This window comes from Rattus rattus, chromosome 2, assembly GCF_011064425.1.
Source record: "Rattus rattus isolate New Zealand chromosome 2, Rrattus_CSIRO_v1, whole genome shotgun sequence".
In the NCBI taxonomy this organism is placed as follows: domain Eukaryota; kingdom Metazoa; phylum Chordata; class Mammalia; order Rodentia; family Muridae; genus Rattus; species Rattus rattus.
The window spans coordinates 129969619-129990375 of NC_046155.1; the positions used below are offsets into that span (position 1 = coordinate 129969619).

The 20757-nt window shown below is 43.9% G+C and overlaps 1 long non-coding RNA gene across 2 annotated transcripts; it reads right to left on the bottom strand.

Moving 5' to 3' along the window:
- Positions 1-4498: 4498 nt before the first annotated feature.
- On the bottom strand, positions 4499-13831 carry LOC116891974. Of its 2 annotated transcripts, XR_004386885.1 has the most exons (4): positions 13689-13831; positions 11361-11492; positions 7488-7653; positions 4499-5635 (listed from the first exon to the last, which is right to left on the bottom strand). It is a non-coding gene; the product is annotated as an uncharacterized LOC116891974 (long non-coding RNA). The 2 variants fall into 2 exon arrangements; XR_004386884.1 differs by lacking the exon at positions 4499-5635 and having other exon boundaries at positions 7343-7653.
- Between the last annotated feature and the right edge of the window lie 6926 nt (positions 13832-20757).

Here is a 20757-nt window from a genome sequence, read left to right on the forward strand (position 1 = left end):
TACTTGGATAACTATGTGGGTCATCACTTTAAAATTGGGAAGTCTAGTCTGGCGATTTTTTTCATTAGCTGGGAGATCTGAAAACCACCAACCGGAAATCCCTATGCATGCCGATCAAGGAACTATTCCAGCAAAGCTTAACCTACTTAAACGTGGGCATTCAACAAGGATGCCTTCAGTGCCACATCTACGGTTTCCAATGGTGTATAGTTAATAGAACTTCTGTCTTTGATGGGACGAAAGCAGAAACAAACAAACTAACTAAAAACCCTAAGTAGCATAAACAAATTACAATTCCATCCAAGGCTGAGTGGCATTCCTCTCTTTTCCTACTTTTTCTGAAACCTGTAAACTCCTTATTAGGTATACCTAGAGTCTGTGTGTGTGTGTGTGTGTGTGTGTGTGTGTGTGTGTGTGTGTGTGTGTACCCAGAATCCCCACTATTGTGATAACCTATGCATTTTAGGCTCAGTTCAAGATGTTACAGAATAGTTTCATCTCACAGACCCGCCATCATGACTCAAAGATGGTCTTATAGAAACAGCCTGATAAGAGAATCTCTCTACTCCCTGGTAAAGCTCATCAGGGGTGGGCATCAAGCCCTGCATCCTCTGCATGACATCCGTGAGCTCTGAATGCAAAGGAGGATGCGTGCAAAGACGCTGCTGTTCCTCGGTTTATTGATTGACTGAATCAAAGAAGAAACGATAATTACCCCTGATTCCATCTGAGCTGAGAGATTCCGTCCACCCAACCTTTGTGCAGCAGGAATGAAGCTTTATTCCAAAGAAAACCCACTTAAAAATATCTCCAAAGAGATGAAATGCCTTCACACCCTTGCAGCTCTTTAACGCTTGCTGTGGGCCAAGTCTTGCAATTAGAATCAGTCACGTTAAGTGCTCCAGTCACATAATGCTAATAGATCACTTTATAATGTGAGCAGTTTTTAAAAGTCGTATTTAATTCTCCATTATTACTGTACTGAAGGCTGGTTGTATCTGTGTCTCCCTCTATGGATACTGAAGCCCAGAAAAGGGGCAGACAGCCGTTGGCTGATGCGTCGCTCAACGCTAGCTTTAGTTCTCACAGGCTTGAGTTGGGACCCGAATAGTCTTCACCGATGTGATTATTTTGATTTCCAGACCAAATAATGAGGTGTTGTTATATTCTTTTTTTTTTTTTTTTTTTTTTTGGTCTCGTAGGTGGAAACTGAGGCAAAAAAAGAAATCACAGGAGCATGTATGTTTCCCTTGTTGCATGTGTATAAAAGCACATGAGTATGTGGTTTTCTTTAAGAAAATGAAATGAACCAGAAAATAAGCCCTTAACAGTAACCCAAGAAATAAAACAAAATCATTTACAACACATGGGATTGTTTGAGGATATGTCGAGATTACATGGTTTAAGGGAACTATCCTGAATGTGGAAGCAATTATAAGAAAATTCATGACTCATTAGCAAACATTCCATATTGTGTTTCTCATTTCTGGGTCAGCGTTACTAGTAAAGATAGACTTTAAGATCTAGCTGTTTCCTTGACTTCGGCACCAGCTTATAGAGAGTTGGCCCGTACAAGACAGAAAGCAAAAGCACCATGGGTTTGAAGCTCTTTATCTTTCAAATGTACAGAACTTGGTCCTTCAGGTAAGTGAGGAAAAAAAGAACTTCAAAAAAGGTTAACGGTAAGCACTGAGTCGGTGGGAGGGGAGTCGCCTGTGAATGTAAAGTAAGAATCACACGGAGCAAATGTGTACTGGTGATGTCTGTGGGGATTTTGTGTGCACCCTGCTTAGTATGCAAAATGGCTGCTGAACTCAAGTACCCAATACTGTACGTAATGGGATCCAGATGTCTAACAGAGAGAGAAAAATATTTTATAGCAATAAATGTGACATTGACTCTTAAAGGCTTTGCCGTTTCGAAACAACTTCCCAGGCTTCCTTTTCTTTATAGTTCAAGATAGTTTCGAGTAGATTGTTTAAGGAAATTATTTTCACATTTTGAAAGAAAGAGTATTTAACTTGCCACTAACTTCCACATTATATGCTGAAAGAGGAATGATCTAGAAAAAATAATTTTGAAATTTATTCATTTACCGAAGGACTGGACTCAACAAAGCAATTTATCACACACACACACACACACACACACACACACACACACACACACACACAGGCACACATACAAATGTGTATATTTAAAACATATATATACATATGTAGCATATATATAGCAGATATGTATGTATATATACACATATAAATAAAACATAATTCCTCCTGTCCCTAAGGAACTTAAAATACACTGTTTGCAATACCTTGCATGTAGCTGTTTGGAGTTATGGCACCAACAGGCACAGAGTGTCTGAGAATTAAAAGAAGGAAGGGAAAACCTACAGCTAGAGGTTCCATGAAAAAGGCCTGGTCTATGAGGCTAGGAATTTCCACTTTAAGACCTTTCTCTAAAAGAGCAGAGGTTACCTTGGGGAATAACCACCAGCTCCATTGCATGGCCAGAGCAGTTGCCTCTAACCACTCTGCTCTCCCATGGCCAGGGCACTTGTCTCTAACCACTCTGCTCTCCCATGGCCAGGGCACTTGTCTCTAACCACTCTGCTCTCCCAGCATCCCTACAGTGAGTCCCAGTGATGCTTCAAATGTGCCTTGGGAACTGTTCTGAAGCCCTTGTAAGCACAGCATCCTAACAGTAGGGTTGTAAGTTTTGTAGTTAACAAAGCCTGGGACTCTCTTCCAGCTTTATCCTGTGATGGTTACGGACAATCTCTTCAGCCATTCCTCTCACCTGCATCTTCTCCCTTATATTGCTGTAGATCCGGCTTTCGCCAGTTCCTGCCCACAGATGTGTAGAACACAAGTCTCAAGAAAGATCCGTAGCTGTCATTCTCTGAGTCATACAGTACACATCTATGCAGTCTTAGTCTCTTTCCCGTTGTTCGAAGGCCCTTCTGTATTTAACCCCATCATTTTCAAATTCCTTCTCATCCTACCTGCCCTCTCTCTGGCAGAATCTGCTAAGCCTTCCCTGACACCTTGAAAGAGAACAAGGTCTTCTCCCCTAAGCTCTGGCTGCATCTCACATACAGCTAGCAGAAATGAATAAGGCCTTAGACAACAGAACGTTGTATGGTCAATGGTTTAAGACAACAACAATGAAAAACTCCTTTATGAACTAAAACACTAACCTCTCTTTGCTACTGAAACTCCCTCTGCCTACTACCTATTAGACTGCATCTCAATATTGCCAATTCCTTCATGTTTCCAAAGACAAAAATCTTTGCCTAAATATTTCCTGGTGATCCTTGTTGGACGTTAATAAAGCAATCAAGCAAGCAGACAAAAAGACCAACCTGAATTCTATCACTTAGAACCAAATAAAAAATTTAAAGGACTGGATGACTAAATGTATGGACCTTGACTCTTGAAATACTTGATTCTGGACTTTCTCAAAGATGCACGGCCCCATCCTGATAGGATTCCTTTCCCTTATAGTTGACCATATATCCATTTCCCCAATACATTCTGGTCCTTAAGGACCAGGGTCACATGGGTAGTCTTTTCCTTCCCCTGAGTGCACAGCATAATGTGGACCTCGAAAAGCAGGCCACAAGCCAGGAGTGGTGGTGCACACCCTTAGTCCCAGCACTGATTGGCAGAGGCAGGCAGATCTCCAAGAGTTCAAGACCAGCCTGAAATGTGCGACAAATTCCAGGCTGCACAATGAGATGTTGTCTTTTTAAAAACTAAACCGAAGAAAATAAATAAAAGTAGCTCACTAAGTCCCATACCCATGTTCTCCCAAGCTGTGAGGTCTGCAGGTGACTCCAGACACAGCAAAGAATAAAGGAGTTCACATTCTGAACAATCCTATTTCTCAGAACACGTAATAAAATCTAAACAGCTTATCGATATGGTTAAAAGTCAATCAGTATCTGACTTCGTTAGAGCCATCTGGAACTTTCCACACTAGAGCTGCAAAGCGCCCAATGTGGTTGGCAACCTGGAAATCAGACCCATAGGCCCTGTGTTATCGCTGAGCCTAACTGACAGGAAAGTGGCATAGCTGAGTGGTTTTAAATCTCACCTGAAAGAGCTCCGGAGGTCAGATGTGACAGTTTCTTTGTTTCGTTGGAAGTTGAGTATAGATCACACCGCAGACGTGGAAGGAAATGCACTTTCTCCAAAGCCACAGAAAGGGCAGGGATAAGGAGGGCAGAGACTTGGGTAGCAGACACTCCACAGGCAGCAGTGATGCGGGACCACACTTAGGCATTTTTCATGCTCATGATCTCTGGGCCAGTGTTTCAGGGTGGGGGTCCCTCAGCCCAAGGAGTACCAATGCCTAAAGGCTCAGCTCTGAAAGAATTCTTACTGTCGTGTTTTAAAATTAGGAAGACTGTTGACAGAGAACCGTTTGTGATTGTTAACAATGGCACCAGGTCAGATCACCCAGCACGTCGTCGGCATAAGGGCAGGAGAGTCAGGAATGTAAGGCCACCCTCTGCTATATTGCAAGTTTAAGTCTAGGAACTCTAAGATTTCTTGCGATTTCCCATTTTACAGATGAAAATACTGAGATAAATAGTGTTCATCGGCTGACTGAATCACACAGCAAAGGAGACGAGGAAGGGCCTGTGAACTCAGGGCTATTCCAAACCAGAGCTCAAGCTGCTCACATTAGCTGCAGTGTCCCTCCCCCCACAGCACTTGACCTACCATATTGAAAATTATAATCTGGATGATCACATGATACACAGAGAAAGTCTATTATTCATTGCAAAGGGAGTATACAAAAAGCAATCCTCTTGGGCAGGCATGGTTAGATGCAGGTACCAGCATCTCATAGACACTGCTCAAGGACAGAGTCAAGATCCGGAGGCAAGGCCACCTGAGAAAAGTCACCGAGAACACTGGGACCAGGTGTGTGGAGTTCTGCTGCCTTTAACTCTGACTTTCCCTCAGTGTCTCACAGTTTCCTCCATTCTCTCCTACAAACCACCTTCCCCAGCAAAGCGCTAAGTTTCCAGGCACAGTGACTAATCCTACCTCAGTGAGATATTATAGGTTCAGTCTCAGACACTATCTGATTGAATCTGAAAGAAAGAGCAGACACACGCCCAACCAGGGCGATAGCCAGCCCTGTGCCAATCAGCTGGGGCCTGGCACTGACATTCCATGGAACTGGTTCTACCAGCCAGCAAGCAGCCCAGAAGAAAGTATTTCCCATCTAAGTGCGGCTGGGTTTTGTCTATAAAAATCATCATATCAAGCAGGGCCCACATCAAAGGGTAGTCATGGTGCACACAAATATAATTTTGCTTTTCTGTGTGTTCTAAATTCTCCACAGTGGATATATGTGGCTTTGTACTAAGAGGAAAGAAACTCAACCTCTGTGAGGATTAAAGGTGAATTCCACCCTGGTTGGTATTCAGAGACTAAAGGTCCAGATGAAAAGTGCTTTTAGTGGTGACTAGACGGAGAAAATGCTTACCAAAGATAGAACCTCACCTGCGGTCCTGAGATCGGAGAAGGCCCTCCAAAGGAAGATGTAAAAGCTGAACCTGGAGAAGATGCTGGGCTCTGCGCATGCTGATGTCCTGTGATTGGCAGGCCACTAGCTGCTAGGTTAAGACAGATCAGAGCAGAGAGGAAAAGCGTGAGACATGCGGAAAACAAGACAGGATTCTAGAGAACAAGAGACAGGGGTCACCAAGCGGGGAAGCAAAGTAAAAATAGATATTGCAAGCGATGAGCTTGAGGAATGAGACATGAAAGGACTGGGAGATGCCCACTGTTCTTCAGTAAGCAGAGAGAGAGAAGGCTGGTCCTCATACAATAAAGGACAGCCTCCACTTCAGAACACTCAGGGAGCGGGAAGAGTTTTACAACCAGAGCAGAACAATGTGCTCAAAACACAGAACAGCTGGCGGAGCCAGGTGAGGCGGGGCAGCAGAAGGCCGGAACAAACAGCAAAGTTACTGCAAGCAAGAGTGCAGGCCTGAGCATGGCTGGCAAAAACACCCACTCTTCCTTTTAAAGATGCTAGACATTACGTCTCAGTGTCCTTCAGTTGGCCTTTTCAAGTCTCTCCAACGGTAGGAAGTGGCCATAGGCCTTCCTTATGGCTTTGGGCCTATGATCTCTACCTATGCAAAGGTTGGGAGGTTTTGTTTGTTGCATTTGTCGCATTATTGTTTCTTTGTTTGTTTGCTTCAAGTCAGAGTTTTGCTCTATAAGGCCCAGTCTGACCACACACACACACACACACACACACACACACACACACACACACACACACACACCATGCTGTGATTATAGGTGTGCACCACAGCACACAGTTCTTCGAGCGTATTCCTTAGCTACACTCATCCGCTGCCGCATAGCCCTGGCCTGTAGATATTTTATTCCTTCCCACAGAACATACCCTTGGTTACTTTCTTTGCAGAGGTAGTGCTCCTTGTACGTAGGGCAAGTGCTGTACTAGTGGACTACATTCCCGGTCCTTTACTGATTTTTTATAGCTTCAGCTAGACACATGCTCTTAGAAAATTGGCATCAGGTCAGTTGACATCCTGGTTTGGTTAAATGTCTTGGAAGGTTTAAGATGTTTACAGGTGCCGTAACATTTTGAAACTCCAGAGACGCATCTCTGTGTCCACCTCTTGAACCTGAGCTGGCCTCGTGAGTGGTAAAGCCAACTCAGCTACACCATGATTATGTTTCTACCTTGTCCTGGGACATTCACTCTTTGACCACTGAGCAGCTGCAAGAAGGATAACAACGAGATGGTAGGTGCAACTCAGACTGCACGGAATGACCCTGTTCGGGCATTCCCCCATCTGAGGGAACAACAATCGCTGGCCAGCATCATGCACCAGAAAGTACAAAAGGGAGCCATAGAAAAGTCAGCCTTAGCTACCTGCCAGCCTTAGTGTCAGGAAAGCCTCTGAGACCACCCGGCTCCTCCCAGGCGACCCTCAGAACCGTGACTGGTTGTGATACAGTGAAGGTCGTGTTTTTATATTAGTAAGTTTTAGGGTGGCACGTTGTACAGAAAGGTAATAGGACCACACATATTTGATTCTCAATGAGGATTTATTAGGTTTGTTTCAATAGCAAACGAAGGAAGGCAGCCTTTTCTCTACCTTTCTCTTCTTTTGCTCTTCTAGTGCGCTTTGTTTTGTCTATCTATCATCTGTTCTATCTACCTACTTTCCTGTCTATCTATTGATCATCTATCACCTATCTACTTATCTATCATTTATCTATTTACATAGCTAGGTCTCTCTTCAAACATGTATTAAAAGGCCATGTTTTCCTTTGCGTTCATGCGCGACAAAATTCAATTAAAAAAATACGATAGCTAATCGCCTTTCCCTGTTCCCTGCAGACTTTGTTCCTTCTCTCTGTAGTATCTTTGCATCTTCTGTGTACTTTTTAGGTCATAAAACTAAGAACAAGATACTCTACCCCATGATGCTCTTGGCTCTGAGGTCACCTCATCTGGAAGGCACTGTTATTTTTGGCCACCTTTAACCCTTCTTGCCGATGTTCCGCCCATCTGTGGCAGGAGCTCCCACTCCCTTCCCAGGGCAGTCCAGGAGGTCTGCAGATAGCAGCTGCTTCAGGAAGGAGCCTGCGGAGGACAGCAAGCAGGGTGGTCAGAAGAGACATCATGAACACACACAGCCTCCAGCCAGGCAGTGTAGGTGGTGAGGCAGAGACACTGTGGTCTGGAGACCTGCCTGGATCCAAGTAGAGGTGACTCATACCAGGGTGGCCAAGCAGCTGATAAACCATGGAGACTGGGGAACACACAGAAACTGGACCATCAGTTTTCCCCCATCTTCTGCATGGAGGGGTCTGCTCCATCTAGAGTGACTCCAGAGACTGTGCTGGAGTGTTACGCTGCAACGAGCCTACATCAGCACCTGTCAACAGACGCTTGTCCCTGCACGAGGCGAGGACACAAAATTCTGGATGAGCGCGGACCTCAGTAGAGGGCATGAAGAAGCTACCCCAGAATCTGCAAGCATGCGGCTAAAAGGACACTCTGCAGGGTTGGCTGGCTACTCTAGCAACAGGCAAAACCGTGTCGCCTCGGGTCAAGGAGAAAGCCCTACAGCTCAAAATAGCTGCCCTCTCCAGCTGCCAGAGCATCTAAAATTATACCATTGAAGATTTATTTCTTTGCGCACCTCACCTTGGTTAGGGGTGGATCTGGAAAGAGACCCACAAAATGTCTTCACATGAAGGTGCAAAAGGCCTGTCAGCCCCTCCGAGTTATTCAGGGCAGGGAAAGGAGGGAAGTGTTGAAAGGCCAGGAACCAGGCAGAGGAAGTGCTGGTGAACGACACTAAAGGGCAACCTCTCCTATTTCAGACTTTCACCCAGAAGGAGCCTGGCCGGCAGCTACATCCTCAAACCAAGGCCCGAGCAATTTGCCAGTAAATTCGAACCATGCGTGTAAACAATCCTAATAATTTATTGAGATGCCTTTTAAATACATGATTATGTGGGGTGGTACATGACTCTACTTCAAATTCCCTCTGTAAGGGGGGGACGGGGGTTACATTAAGGAACAAGTAGAAAGAATCGTGAGAGGCTACACAAGGAAGTGGTGTATACATATCACATTGGAATGTAGTCCTGGGAAAGCTAAAGACAGGTAATTGGGTCAAAGTGTGGTTTCTAGGGAGGGATTGACTCAGAAATTCAGGCAAGGACTCTGCCTTTATGTGTAGACGGCAGGATAATCTGACCCCAGATGAAGAAGCATTAACTAAAGTAAAAGCAAGCAATCACCTTCAGTGCCAACGAGTAAGAACTCCGTGTGACTCCATCTTTGAAATCCTTAAGAAACAGATCACAAGCTCAGGAAGATGCAAAAGCTAGGGCTGAGGGCGGACACTTTCAAGGAGCCATTGATGGGCGGTCAGTAGAAGCAGGGATAAGTTAGGGAACTGAGAAAGCACAGAGAAAACAAGAAAGAATCAAAGACCAGATAGTTGGTGCAGCTGTGGGCGTGGCTTTTGGCACATGGCTGAAGTAAATCCTGTGTAAGAACGATTGCAAGGATAACCAGATCTCTTAGTCGCAGGATGTACCTTGGTCTGGAAAGTGTTTGACTAGAATGCAGGAAGTCCTGGCATTGACTCCCAGCACTATATAAAGGGACATGGAGGCGCACGCCTGTCATCCCAGCACTTGAGAGGCAGATGTGGAGAATCAGGCGTTCAAGGTCATCCCCAACTTTTTAATGAACTTAAGGCCAGCCTGGACTGCTCAGGACCTTATCTAGAAACAATTTTTTTTAAATAAAATGAAGTCCAAAGTTCTACAGCATTTACATCATTTGGCAGTTTTCAAAGAACTTCCAAGGCCCCAGGGAGTGGGGAGGCCTGGCGGGGTGGGAACATCCTCTTGGAGACAGAGGAGGAGGAGTGGGATGAGGAACTGTCAGAAGGTGGACAGGGAAGCAGATAATGACTGGACTGTAGAAAGAAGATGAGAGAGAAAGAGAGAGAGAGAGAGAGAGAGAGAGAGAGAGAGAGAACTTCAGATAACGGTACCTAAATACTTAAAGTCCCAAGAAAGAAGAAAACTTTCTTCTTATTTTTATGAAGAAGAATGATTTGGGTGCAAGCAATAAGAGGACCAGCCCAAGGTCACCTAGCTGCTTAGATAGAGCACCTTAGGTTTTGCAACTGGAATCTTTCTGGCTAAATGCCTTCCTTCATCTACTCCAACACGCTTGGGAGTTATGAGAAGCATTAGAGAATTGTTCCTTCCAGACCTAGTGTGACAAGGTTACTAAAATGACCTTTCTTAGTCTTGGTTCATTCACATACTTAACAAAAAACACAGAGCCACAGAGACTTCTTCTGGGATGTCACATAGACGTCTGAGAGGTGGCCCGACCCAACTACCCCCTGTTCAAAAAAACACCCCTTACCCAAGGACCCTGAACTCACACGATGTTCAAGTCCCTTCAATTGCATGATATGGAACTTGATATAATGTATGCACATGCTTGCGTGCACGTTAATGATTTGCAGATAGTTATACTTAATGCAATGTAGATGCTATGTAAATAATTGTAGTGCTACAGATTTTAGAAGGGGGAAAAAACCAGCAAGAAACCAGGCCAAGTCGGGTAGACTTTGAGGATGTGGAGGATGGATAGATCTTTTTTGACCCTGAAATGGCACCTTATAATTTACACACTATGTTACTGCCCATTTCCTCTCAAGAAAAGTCAGGTCCTTCTGAACAATGGCCTAGTCTTATTCAAAGCTGTCTCTCCAAAATTGAAACAGTTCCTACACAAATAGGTACTGGGTAAATATTTATTTAATAAATCACACTGAGTATCAAGAACAGCTTTTGGGCCAATGCCTGCTCTGTGTCCCAGGTAGCATAAAACCACTTAGTCAAATCATCTCGCTTAATCACTATTATAAGTGACAAGACAGAAAATAGCGAGAGAAGATGGGGTTTAGTAATAGGTAAGAAAGTGCCAGGGAGACGTGGAGCCCTGTCTTTATCCTGTTCCACTTAAGTCAAGAGCGCTGGCCACATTGCGATGTTAAAAGGCAACAAATTTAAAACGAATAAAGGAAATATTTTTAAAGCAGCGTATAATGCACCTTTGGAATTCACTGCTGCAGGATATTATTGAGGGAAATAGTCTAGCAAGATTCAAGAAAGGATTAGACATTTATATGAACGGGAATAATATTGGCAGTTACACTAACTAGGTTAAAAAGTTACAAGGCATGTCCGTCCTGGGCTCCGGGGCATAACTGTGCACCACCTGAAGTGGGGAAGGAATTTCCCTTGCTGGTGGAGCATTGTGTAATTGACCAGATGCATGAGTGCTCATAATTTTTGCCATCTTTCGTAGCAGAGGCAGAGAGCACGGCTAGGGGAGACGTTTCTGGGGTAGACGATGATGGTAGCCCAGTGACCTCTAAGCATGATAGGGAGAGAGCACTTGGTGTCTTCAGGGATTTCACCTGAGAGGTATTTTTTATTTTTCAATTTCAGAAAATGGAAATAGCAAAAATAATTTCCATCTTCCAGATGATAAAAATATTGTGAGACGGAGTAGTCATGGGGTGGGCATAATCTCATCAGAGGCACGGGAACGAGAGTTGGCAGGCTACTTCCAGAGCCCTGTGCCTCCAAATCCTCATGGAGACTCACACACAGACATAATCTGCCCCATTGTGTCATCCAGGACTGTTATGTCTTACACACGTGCACTTACGACATACGAATGGAACAACACTACCTTTCGCCATGTACCAACAAGAGCAGCTCTTAATCCTGCCCACTCACCCTAGGAAGCGTTTGTCCATCAGAGTCAGCTTTGCTGGTAGGTTCAACCTCTGACTGTTGGTTCAGTGTGCCAGGCGTTCTTTCACTGTCCTGCTGAACACCCGATGGCGGGTTTTAACTGGAAATCGAAATCTACAAGAACAAAGTGTCACGTTAAACAGAATGCTGAAGGGCAGATGGATAGCTAGCCCACCAGCTACACGGTTCAACATAAAGCCTCACAGACTGAGTTTTACCCCTGGAACCCACACGAGACAACTGACTGCTTTGATTTACACATGAACAGTGGTGTATGTGTGTGTGTATGTGTGTGTGTGCATGTGTGACACATAAATAAATAAATAAATAAATAAATAAATAAATAAATAAATAAATAGGAATTAAAGTTTAAAAACATGACATAATTGAAAGTACTGAAACACGCTGAGCAATCGTGGTGCACGCCTTTAATCACAGCATGTGGGGGCCAGAGGCAGGCGGTCATCTGTGAGTTGTAGGCTAGCCTGGTCTACAGAGTGAGTTCCCGGACACTCAGGGATACACTGAAAAACCCTGTCTCAGAGACAGGGGGAGGGGAAGCCTAAATTATTCAGAATCATTACTTTATAGTCTCAGCCATCCATCCAAGGGTGAAATGCGTTCTGAAGAAACTGTGTCTATGCTTGGAGCACTAGGAAAAGGACTCTCTCTCTCTCTCTCTCTCTCTCTCTCTCTCTCTCTCTCTCTCTCTCTCTCTTTCTCTCTCTCTCTCTCTTTCTCTCTCTGTGTGTGTGTGTGTGTGTGTGTGTGTGTGTGTGTGTGTGTGTTACATTCCATACAAATAGATAGATGTTAGATTGGTTGGTAAGATTAATGATAGATAGATAGATAGATAGATAGATAGATAGATAGATAGATGTATGCTTGTATGTATGTAAAGATAAAAGAAAACTTATAGGGCAAATCTTAAAGTAAACAGATACACCAAAATGTTATTGATGGATGTGTTTTTCTGGAGAAAGTGGCCACAAATTCCACTAATATTTCCAGATACGTTCTCACATAAAACAAGTTTTTAAAAACACTGTTCTGGGCCCCAGTCCAAGATAAAAGTCTCAAATGGATCTAGATGCTTTCCTTTCTGTGACCTTTGGACCTCGCTATGTAAGAGTTGTTTCTTCGGGCCTCCCTTAAACTGGCAGAATATCAATTAGATCCTCTTGGCTGAAGATTATTCACACAGCGCCTACATCTCATGCACAGGAAAGCTTTAAGCCTAGCTCCTGATACCACTGGACGTTTTGTTAATTAGTTGCAGATAAGCCCTTACAAATTTGCCTATTTTCCCTGGATATAAGCTCTTCTGTTTACTTTTTTCCACATGATTATTATATAATCTTATTATCATCAGATCATAGGTAGCTCAAAACCATGTTTTTATAAAGATTTAAGGGCTGGGGACGCAGCTCGAGTTTACGAACTGCTTGTCTTGCATGCATGAAGTCCTGGGTTCGTTCCACATCCTTGCATAAATTGGACATAAGAGTACAGTCACGCACTCTTTGTACCAGTACATTAGGATGTTCTTGGCTACAGACAGTTTAAGGTCAGCCTAAGACAGAAGAGACCCAGGGGTTGGGGAGGGAAGGGATGGGGGAGGCAGCCATTAGTGTAGTCCTTGGGTTTGACAACAGTCCCTACGACAGCAATATGGCATGACCTTGTCACTCTTCTTCATTAGACAATAAGAATTAGTATTGATGAGCAAAAAGGAAACAGAAAAGAAGAGAAAAGGAGTAAGAAAGGAAAAACAACAACTTTTTTGAAAGGTGACCCTTGGCTTCTGTGTGTCTCCTATCCATGTAAATCATGTAGATTTCCATTCTCAGGTCCCAAACCAGGTTCCTCCCTGGAGCCTTCTCCCAGCCTTGTACCAACCCATCTCAGAAACAGCTCAGGGATGGGGAGGCGGCTCAGTGGATCAGAATGCCTGCTGGGCGAGCATGAGAACCTCAGTTCAGATCCCTCAGGAAAAGCCCAGGTGTGGCCTTTCCAGGCTGTAATCCTAGCCCAGGGATGGGGGCGGGAGGTTCAGAAGGATGACTGGAGCTTGAGATGGAGAATAAACAAGAGGACACCTAAATAATGACTTTCTCCAGCGTCTCTCTCTCTCTCTCTCTCTCTCTCTCTCTCTCTCTCTCTCTCTCTCTCTCTCTCTCTCTGTGTATGTGTGTGTGTCTATCTGTCTGTCTGTCTGTCTCTCTCTCTCTCTCTCTCTCTCTCCCTCTCTGCCTCCTCCTCCTTCTCCCCTTCTCCCTCACCACATGCTCTGATTCTACAGTTGCTAACCTTATCAATTCTGACAGAACAAAGTTAAAGCAGGAAAGGGCAGCCTCCCGGACTCCTGGTCTTCTGTCACATGTCCGATCATCCTCATGAGAGTCAGAGGGTCCACTGTTAACCAACAGTGCGTAGATGGAGCAGGCAGGACCAGTCCTAGGAGAAAAGGAACCTGATGAGACCAACACACAAATATTTTCCTGTGAGGTGGAGGAGGCCCAGCCCATATGTGACCACAAGCCACAGAAGGTGAAACCTGATGAGGCCTGTCACCCGAGCTCCGGAGGGATAATGTGGAGAAGCAGTTGGTTTGAGCAGCTTTTCAAGAGCCTCCGCTAATAACCAGCTTTGGGAAAGGATGACAGAAAAAGAAAAGAAAGCGCAAGCACTTTGCTCTATGGTGCTAAATTTACTGCCTGGAAAAGGAGGAAAGCAAACAGCACAGACATGGAAATCTTTTGACTTGTGGAAATCAAATAAATGGTTTCTTTCCTCCTTTGGACACCAAGGCCAGCACATTCACACAAAGTCTACACAGGCATTGTTCTAGAAGAAGCCCAACCTTCATGCTCACCTCTGCAAAGACTCTGATTAGATTCTCTTCCAAGTCAATATGACTGATACAGTTCATTCGGCAGCTCTTTTAGGTTCATCACCATGAAGCACTCTCAGGAAAGGCACAAGTCTTGCCTTTGTGTGTGTGTGTGTGTGTGTGTGTGTGTGTGTGTGTGTGTGTGTGTGTGTGTACATGCACACACACAGATAATATGGTGAATGTCTCAGAATCAGGTGCTGGCTAGTAGCTTGTGAGAATTAGCTACACCAACATGGCAGTCTGTCCTGGCTCCACTGATCCCCTTACACCTACCAAAAAATATGTCTAGAAACACGCAATTTGGCCATGGTGGATGGGATAAGGATGCCCTTGATTTACTACATGGGTAACCCTGTGCACACACATACACTTTCTAGACCTCTCCTCAGCACCTGGACCATTCACTGGAGATAATCTCACCTCCACATCAGAGTTGTGCAGAGAGAACTACCAGACCCTCTCACAGAGAAGTCCTACACACACACAATATGTCTGCCTACACATATGTCTGTACTGAGTATTTCTTAAAGTCAATTTCTCCTGCCATCTTCACAGCCCACAAGGTGATTTTTGGAAAAGTCAATCAAGAAAGAAAGGAAGGAAAGAAACATATTTTCTTCTCCAACAAGTAAAAGCAATTAAACGTCAAATATTAACTGTTCCTAGGAGTAAATTTTTTAAATGGGTTAAAGGCTCAGCCATTATAGACCTCCAATATGTAATTTCTAAGAAAGGACCAGGTAATATATTTTTTTTAATTAAGTGGAAGATAAAATGCTAGAGCGACGTGTCCCTTCAGAAAGCACTTTTTTATCCATTTCCAGTGGCTTCCAATTGCATCATGCCTTTTAAGAGGAGCAATTTGTTTAACATCCCTTTATTTTTCAACCTTCACATGTGAGAAGCATTGATTTATGATTCTGCTGATTAAAGCACTGGTGTCTGAAGCAATAATGATTTCAATTATGGAACTTCCACCAGCGTGCGTTATTCTGATTTTCTCTCCATTCTCACCACATTTCCATTCGCTAAAGAAGGGGGTCTGAGTAGATGATGTAATTTTTAAAAGCCCCTGGACTAATTTAATATCAGGAAAGAATGTATGGACAGATGGACTGATGTTCCATTTTGGATTATGGGGATGTATTGTATTTTAATATGCCCTGACAAACTCTCAAACAGCTCCCTGGTGAGCCCCTACCTGATATCATTAGGGTTATTTAGTGCTTGGAGCCTGCCCAATCCCCACTGGAGCCGCAGTGAACTCGTAGGAACCTGCACACTCCATTCACTCCACGTCTAGGGTCATGCTTTCTCTTTATGCTGGGCTGGAAGAAACAATTAAGCTCATGGTTAGATTTTTAGCTTGTTGAAGTCGATGCAATGCACCCAACGCTGTCTTCCAATCCTGACGGGCCCTGCCGCTCAGCTCTTCACTATTGTAAAAAAGAAAAAAAATAATTACTCGATGTTCACTACTCTAAAAAATATTAATTACTTAATTCTTTAAAATATTGAGAAAATTAGCTGTTAAGAAAGAAACTTTTAGTTTAGCTTACAGTTACAGTGGTATCTGTCTACCATGAGGTGATCTCACTGCTCTGGGCTTTTGATGACAGACAACATCATCGTTAGAAGATGTGGCAGAGGAAAAACCACTTATGGCACCTGTCTTGTTAGGGTTTTACCGCTGTGAACAGACACCATGACCAAGGCAAGTCTTACAAGGACAACATTTAATTGGGGCTGGTATACAGGTTTAGATGTTCAGTCTGTTATCATCAAGGCAGGAACATGGCAGCATCCAGGCAGGCATAGCACAGGAGGAGCTGAGAGTTCTACATCTTCATCTTAAGGCTGCTAGTGGAAGACTGACTTCTAGGAAGCTAGGACAAGGGTCTTAAGCCCATGGCCACGGTGACACACCCACTCCAATAAGGTCACACCTCCAAATAGTGCCACTTCCTGGGACAAGCATATTCAAATCATGACAGCACCTAAAAGGAAGATGAAGGGTCTGAATATCCCCCTCCAAGGCAAGCCTCCAAATGGCCTAACTTCCTTCCAGTAGATCCAACCCCTTAAGAGCACCACCACTTCTCAAAAACCACATCAGCTGAAGGACAAGCCCTCTACAACATGGGCCTTAGGAGGATACTCCAGATTCAAACTGCAGCAGAGCTGGGCATCGTCCCTTAGGCCAGGCTAGGAAGCAAGACACTGAAGTCAGGCTGAGTTCATGAACAATGGAATGCCCCCATGCATGAATGCAGCTTGTGACCTCAAAGAGGGGGTACAATGAAGACAATCTAAGAACACTTGTTACTCCTTGGCTATCAAGCTCTTGAGGCAAACTGAAATTTCTCCAGGAATCTTATTTAGGGAGAAGAAAAAGGTTTATAGCCTGGTGTCAACCAGACAAGCAGCGTGTCTCCCCAGAAGAGATTTCACCTTTGCAGACCACCTTATTGGAAGGAACTGAAGAAAAAATGGTGATCATGGGCAGGGCCGCATCCTGACCAGGACTGATTAGTCAGACACAGCTGCTGCCTTCCATTTAGACCTAAATCTCGGGGCTGGAGAGATGGCTTAGTGGTTAAGAGCACTGACTGCTCTTCCAGAGGTCCTGAGTTCAATTCCCAGCAACCACATGGTGTCTCACAACCATTTATAATGAGGTCTGGTGTGCAGGCATACATGCAGTCAGAACATTGGAAATATAATAAATCTTTAAAAAAAAAACCCTAAATCTCATGGTAGAACCTCAGAGACGGACTTGGAGGTGTCACCTCTTTGTTCTTCTCCTAGTGAGACATCAATCAAATCTCCTTTTATTACATTTCTCTACTAAATTGTCTCTTGAGTTGGCCAATTGAGGCGAGGTGGTTGATCGTGCTTTGTTAGGGATTCTAGGATCTGGGATATGACAGCAGCAATGCAGCCAGTCCCATTTTTAAAGACAGAGTCTTACTTTATAGCCCAAACTAGCTACAAACTATGTAACCTAGACTGGCCTTAATCTCCTAATCCTCCTGCCTCAGTCGCCCTAGTGTTTAGATTACAGGCACGCACCGTTACTCCTAGTCCCCTATTCACACTTATTAAAGGTATCATCCGGTGAAGAAGTGTTGTGTAATAAGATCAGCTATTCCTGTGTCCCAGGAATTGTCATCACAGGAGTCTGTGAATCATGGAACCACGCCTTTGATATTTCAAAGAGAACTAGAAATTTATAATGTTGTATCATTAAAGTTTCGCTGGTTTTCAGGATTAGAGCCACACTCCCCAAATGCAGCCTGGCTTTGACTGCTTGCTTGTTGGAAGTGGCGGACTTATCTCGTTATTGGAAGGGTGTGCACAGCAAGACATCACATTCTGCGACTCTGTCAAAAATTCACAACTTGGATTAGGAGCAAGAGTTCAGTGTGTATCAGCACTTGCTTCATAAGCATGAGGAACTATAGCCCCAATGCTCTGGAGAGAGACAGAGAGAGAGAGAGAGAGAGAGAGAGAGAGAGAGAGAGAGAGAGAGAGAGAGAGAGAGAGAGAGAATGGGGCTTGATGACTGTCAGCCTAGCCCCACATTCAATGAGAAGTCCTGTCTCAAAAGATAGAACATGACACCCAATGTCCTCCTGTGGCCTCTGCATTTGCCCACATATGTACACATATACCACACATGCATACACCACACACACACATACACACACACACACACACACACATTGACAAAATATTTTTAGTCTGCTCTTTCAAAAACAGTTAAATAGATTGTTTACATACCAAGAAACAGGTGCTAGACATTGAGAATGTAAAATAAAATACAGTACCCATTTTTCAAGTGACTAGCATTTATATCTGTGTGAATTATGAAAGATTTCAGGTTTACAAAAATTATAAAGAAGTGCCGCCTAACATTGAAGCCAAATCTATCACATTTATTTTTAGGCAAGAACCTCCTTTGTTACCCTTCAAGTAAATTATTTTGTCCCTATGCTCAGATTTGAAACTTCATTTTAATTTGAGAACTGGCCTTCTGACTGCCAAAGCCTATGTAGGACATCCCTCCATTAACGTGTCCAATAACAACTGGAAGGGAAAGTTGCAGTCATACCATGACGTTTTTCTTCATCAAATCAATGCTACGGAATTTTTAATTAAGCACTGGTATTACTAGGCCGTCCAGGATTTAAACCTAGTTCTTAATCTAGGTGATTCTATGCTACTACAGTTTTATGGAAACTGGTCAGCCAATGTTATACCCATTAATCTTTCTGGAAAAAAATCATCTTAATAATTTTCTTTTTCAATTGAAGGAACAGAAACCCCAAGACACAAATAAAAGCATTCAAGGTCTAGCCACCGAGTTTGTAACTTAGAGCTTGAAATATTATATCCAAAATTGCTTCTTGGAAGAAAATCATATCAGTTAAGATTCCTTCCCGTTAAACTTTATTATCATTTCTAGCATCTTCCTTGAAATGCTTCAAAGTACTTCCCCTGAATTGCATGTGGGGTCCCTGTTATTGTTATTATTGTTGTTGTTGTTGTTGTTTTTCCTTGCAAATCTATTCATTGCCTCCTCTGAGGGCCTCTGAGGGGATAAGCTTAATGTAAACCTCTCAAACTATACTACCCTGTGAGGACTGGGAGGAAGTCAATCATTGTCAGTGGTACACTCAACTGGACTCATTTGAACACAACACTTCATTCATCTTCTATTTTACAACAGTCAACAAGAGCTCTTAAATTCTTTTACACACAACATTGCCAGCAACACCTTGGCACACACCTCCCTATCCTTACATTCCCTTCTGCCCACCTCCCCCCCATAGTGATCTTGCAAATTTCTCCCCAGGGCCATTCAGTCAGTCATCAGTTACATACTCTACCTGTTCTAGGTGCTGGAGATGGAGTAGTGGAGAGAGCATCTAAGTCTTTTGACTTGATTTGCATTGTTGGTCATTCTTAAAGGATCACAGGCTTCCATAAAAGTAAGTCTCTTTGGCAGTTCTTCTCCAGGGTCCTCATGTGGGAAAAGGAAGAAAAAAAGATTGAGAAAGAAGTGACTTGCCCAGGCATACAGCTCTTTCCTGTCATTTGTGGTCCCATGTTCTGTTCCTCTTCTCTCACAGGCATTACTTGCAACAGTTCTTATCGTGGTCAGGTTTCTATTGCTGTGGTAAAACACCATGACCAGAACAACTTAGGGAGGAAAAGATTTATTTGGTTTACGTACCCCAGTCACACAGTGAGACAATTCTAAGCAGGAACCTGGAGGCAGGAACTGAAGCAGAGGCTATGGAGGAATGCTGCTTACTGGCTAGCTGCTTTACCTACATGTATGTATATGCACCACGCATGTGCCTGGTGTCTGAAGAGATCAGTAGAGGGCACTAGATGCCCTGAAGCTGTGAGCCACCATGTGAGTGATAGAAGTTAAACCTGGGTCCTCTGCAAAAGCAATAAGTTCACTAAACTGCCGAGCTACCTCTCCAGGCCCCGAGGTTGCGTTTTGTACAGCCTAGGACCACTTGCCTAGAGGTGACACCACCCACAGTGGACTGGGCCCTCCTACATCAATCATTGATCAAGAGAATGTCCTACAGACTTGCTGACAAGTGAATAACATGGAGGCATTTCCCCCAAATGAAGCTCTGTCTTCCACGATGAGTACAGCTTGTGTCAAACTAACAGGTAACTAGTCAGCACAGTTCTTTTTTTTTTTTTTTTTTTTGGTTCTGTTTTTTCGGAGCTGGGGACCGAACCCAGGGCCTTGCGCTTCGTAGGCAAGCGCCCTACCACTGAGCTAAATCCCCAACCCCGTCAGCACAGTTCTTAACCTAGAATCTTACTTTGTATTTAACTTCAGCCCAGATTTACTTCAGGCTGGACCTGTATAACTCAAAATCCAAAGTCTGGATTGCTCCACACCCCAAAACGTTTTGAGCGCTGATGTGATACCACAGGTGAAAAGTCCTACTCTTAATCTCATGTGGCAAGTCACAAAGGAAACGCAGCTGTGGTAAATATGTGGTCCAAGGTGTACAAAAAACTAACCGAACTCCCTTTAGACTTGAGTCCCACCCGGAACACAGATCATTATGTGTGTACAAATGTTCCAAAATAGGAATAAAACATGGGTCAGTGTTCATAGCCAGCACGTCACATAAAGACTTCTTTAAAGCCTTAATGAAAACTTGTTTCGTGTGGACCCCTGATCATTGCCAGAGACTGAACAGCAAACCATAAGCGTGTGATGTAGACCCCATCATCTGCAAAGGATTCTTTCCCAAGGGCCACTACAAAGAGCAACCAGAACCAGAGGCAGTGAAGGTACTCAACTGAGATCCTTGCCATCCAGAGAGCTGGTCCAGCTCGCTCCTAATGCGTGGTGTTAACTCTGAAGATGATTTCTATCTAATTCAGGATGTAAGCCATGGGAGGGCATAATCTATTGTACACAGGGAAGTTTGTCAATGT